At 40.3% G+C, this 4,539-nt stretch overlaps 1 long non-coding RNA gene across 1 annotated transcript; it reads right to left on the bottom strand.

Annotated features, from left to right (window-relative positions):
* Nucleotides 1–2,770: 2,770 nt before the first annotated feature.
* LOC118761654 lies at nt 2,771–3,460 on the bottom strand. The gene is made up of 2 exons (XR_004997541.1): nt 3,424–3,460; nt 2,771–3,060 (listed from the first exon to the last, which is right to left on the bottom strand). It is a non-coding gene; the product is annotated as an uncharacterized LOC118761654 (long non-coding RNA).
* Between the last annotated feature and the right edge of the window lie 1,079 nt (nt 3,461–4,539).

Here is a 4,539-nt window from a genome sequence, read left to right as displayed (position 1 = left end):
AATTATAACAATAATAATGAAAAAACCAAACAATACTGCTTCTACTTGGAGGATTTTCACCTATCGCGATTGGTTTGGGAACGTAACACCTGCGATAGTCGACGGATTCCTGTATATATATATATATATATATGACAAGATGGTCGCGGTTGGAACACCTTCAGTCGACCAGGGCTCACGTGCACGACAACACGTCAACAACATGAAACACTGAACTACAAAACAACACTAATGAAATAGAGCCACCAGGATCTATGGAAATATATTCGTTAGATTGTTTTTGTTTTTTATCTACAGAACATGTGTTAACCACGAACGCTTTCCTGCTTGTTTTGGTTTTTCCAAGAAGCGTCTGTTTATGACTGACGGAATTACACATTTTAGCGTGTTTAACTATATATAACAACATCTATAATAACAGAAATAGAAACCGCAGATATGAATTGTTTTACTCGTTTGCAATAGTTGATAGTTTTTCAATGTTTTTAAGGGTTTTTTTCTTATTTTATTTTCATCAACTCCGGAGCTGAAAATTGAATGCTAAGTTGACAAACGGATTTGAACTTAGAACGTAGAAAGCCGTACTGTTACAAAATATTAATTTCTAACATAACAACATAAGGGGTCGGATTTAAGGGGAGATGGTTTATTTGGTTATATTGACCCCGGTATTTCACTAATATTTTATCGATTTATAACCCCGGATGCATTAAGGGCATAACAGACATGTATATGAATTGGACCTCAAATGTGAAGGGCCGAGGTACTCTAACTTAGAAACAAAGTCCCGAACTTTTGAGAGGGATGGGGATGGATGCTGCTTATTTTATCAATGACTGTACTTGACTGGTACTTTAATTGACCTATCCCACGCTCCTAGAACAACGAAAGGACAGGTGACTGGGCGTTCAGTAAGGTTTGAACTCAAAACTTAAGCCAGAAAACGATGTTAACAATACAGACACAGAGCGACAGAGAATTTTTGTGGCGTTGATACCAGGTTACACCACCTTTTTTTTTGTTGTTTTTTGGGGGGTTTTTTGCAGAGGACAGGTGCAGCCGATATTATTGACAACCGACAACACACCAGAATAATACAGAGTCAAATTCGATCAGGGTGGCCATGATTAAATTTTAACAACTACTTGACTGATACCCCACTAATTGCCCTACAACAATAATAATCCTTTCTCCTATAGGCACGAGGCCTAAAATTTGAGGGGAAGGGGTCTTGTCGATTACATCTGATATTTATTCTATCGATCCTGAAAGGATGAAAGGCAAAGTCGACCTCAGCAGAATTCGAACTCAGAAAGTAATGACGGACGAAATGCTGCTAAGCATTTTGTCCGGGTTTCTAATGATTCCGCCAGCTCACCGTTTTAGCAACAATAATAATAATTCTTTCTATTAAAGGCAAAAGGCCTGAAATTTTGGGGAAGGGGCAAGTCGATTAGATCGACTTCAGTGTGTAACTGCTATTTATTTTATCGACCTCGGCGGAATTTGAACTCAGAAAGTAAGGACAGACCAAATGCCGCTAAACATTTTGGCCGGCGTGCAAACGATTCTGCTCGCTTGCCACCTTAACAAAAACAACAATAATAATAATCTTTTCTACTCTAGGCACAAGACTCGAAATTTTGGAAGAGGGGGCGGGCAGTCGATTACATCGAAACCAGTACGCAACTGGTTCTTAATTTATCGAGCCCGAAAGGATGAAAGGCAAAGAACTGGGGCCTTGCTAGACCCACGACGCCTCCGGGTAGCAGCCCCTGTGCGCAAGGACAGAGATCGCGGGGGAAGCGGTGTAAATCTATTAATTCGATCCCAATGCAACTCTGGTGATCTCTTTACAAGAACATCGCTCCAAAATGATAAAAGGCAAAGTGAATCGAACATAAACGTAAAGAGCCGGAACCATAAAAACAGCAATAATGAATTTTAACATTGGCACAGAGACATTAATTTCGAGAGAGAGAGGTTGATGAATTAAACATGTCTAAAATGTACGTATTTTCTACTCTCGCCTACGTATAATATAAATGTTTATGTGTATAATATATAATACCTATATAAACCTATATATACTCATGAGTGTTTACGTGTGTATGTTTTATATATGTATATATATACGCATCACCGTCAAACTATATAAACACAGTCGGTGCTTGCTTTCGCTATTTACTCTAACTCCGAAAAGATTATAAGGTAAAGTTAGACTCGGCGAGATTTGAACTCAGAACGAAGGTGTGGTGTAGGAACAGCAAATATGATAATAATAGAAATAACGGGTACTTACCGGCCGGTGGAATGTTAGTGTAAATCTTTGACAAATTGTCGTCATCCATGAGGGTCTTTTAACAATTTGCTTTTAGTTTATTTTATATTTATTTGTATATAATTGTATTTTAAAATATATTTCTCCAAAGAGATACAAAAGTTATTATATAACTATATATACATTCACATATGCATTTATAGACATGTATATATCTATATATATATATTATATATTAAGTTTATGTATTTACGTATATGTTTGTGTGTACGTGTACTTATATGAGAAATGTATGCATATATATATATATATATTGTATTTATATAACTGTATTCATTGATGACTGTATATATGTATGTAGATAGATAGATAGATAGATAGATAGATAGATAGGTAGGTGGATGGGTGGATTGATGTGCTTACGTTTGTGTGTCTGAAAGTGTTTCCTTAAACATATAAATTATGTGTAGGTATATATATAATATTTACGTGTATAATATATAATACCTATATGAAATTTATGTATATATATTTATGTATATATGTATATATATATAGGCGAGTGTTTACGAGTGTATGTTTACATATAAATGCAGCACCGTCGAAGTATATAAACACAGCCGGTGCCTGCTCTCTCGTTCTTCGCTTAAGTTTCTTGTCTTCGCTAATGGTTTTAAAAAGCTCGCTTAGTTGGCTGGTTGGCTGGCTGGTGAGTTGGTTGGTTGTAGCCGTGTTGTTGTTGTTGTTGTTGTTACCACACTAATTCCAACACCGTCGCCCTCGCCACCACCACAACCATCGTGATTATCTCGTATACTACTACTACGACTGCTGCTGCTGCTGCTTCCAATGCAACTGCTGCCGTCACTGCTTCTACTACTACTACCACCACCACTACGGCAGCACAGATACCAAAACTCCTACTCCTACTCTCCTACTCCTCCTACTGCTGCTGTTTCTCTTACTTCTCCTCCTCTACCAGCACTACCACCGCCAACACCACCACCACCACCACATCGTGCACTGTGACTGCTGCTGTCACTTCTACTTTCCCTTCATCACAGTGCTACTCCCACCACCACCACCACCATCACCGCCGTCGCCGCCGCCATTTTGTGTTATCAGAACTCACCACCACCAACACCACCACCACCACCACCACCCCCATCATCGTCATTACTACAACCACCAGCACCATCATCATTCGCGCAAGCGCTAAGCAATCATCAGCAGCAGTAGCAGGCGCAGTAGCAGCAGCAGCAGTTACAGCGGCGGAGGCGGCGGAGGAGCGATTTCACACTGTAGCTGCTGATTACTACATTACTACTACTACTACTACGAATACTACTATTACGACTACTACTACTACTACATTACTACTACTACTACATTACTACTACTACTACATTACTACTACTACTACTACTACTACTACTACTAGTTTTTGTAAGATTAGCAGAGGTGCCGCCGCCGCCGCCTCCGCCACTCTACGTCGATTACAAACGAGGGCGAGAAATGCACGTACGTGTGCCTTTGCCTGTCGCTGTAATATGCTAGAAATAACAACCAATGTCCCTCAAATCACACACGCACGTTATAAACAGAGAGAGAAACAGACAGACAGAGAGTTTCAAAGTGAAAGGTTTCTTCACAAGAGCGACAAACCTGTCCAGTCTGGAGCAGCTTCGATGCCGGTTTCGTTTCCTCGCTCAGGTCAGCTTCAACTTAGTGTTTGTTAAGCAACAACAACAACAGCAACGAAAACCGCTGCTAATCACTGCTTCTTGTTTTTCTTATAGTTGCAGCCAGAGGACACGGTTCTTCTTCTTGTTATTATAGTTGATGTCGTTGTTGCTGTCATTGTTGTTTATTTGTTGCAGTGACGCAGGCTCCGATGTCATCGTTGGTTCTAGCGGCGAGCTGGCAGAATCGTTAGCGCGCCGGGGCGAAATACTTAGCGGTATTTCGTCTGCCGCTACGTTCTGAGTTCAAATTCCGCCGAAGTCGACTTTGCCTTTCATCTTTTCGGCGTCGGTAAATCAAGTAGTAGTTAGGCACTGGGGTCGATATAATCGACTTAATCCCTTTGCCTGTCCCTGTTTGTCCACTATGTTTAGCCCCTTGTGGGCAGTAAAGAAATAGGTATTTCGTCTGTCGCTGCGTTCTGAGTTCAAATTCCGCCGAAGTCGACTTTGCCTTTTTACCTTTCGGGGTCCAAAAATCAAGTACCAGTGAAACATTGGGGTCGATGTAATCGA

The sequence above is a fragment of the Octopus sinensis genome, unplaced genomic scaffold (assembly GCF_006345805.1).
Source record: "Octopus sinensis unplaced genomic scaffold, ASM634580v1 Contig16071, whole genome shotgun sequence".
In the NCBI taxonomy this organism is placed as follows: Eukaryota; Metazoa; Mollusca; class Cephalopoda; order Octopoda; family Octopodidae; genus Octopus; species Octopus sinensis.
This window is presented reverse-complemented; position numbering and strand designations above follow the sequence as displayed.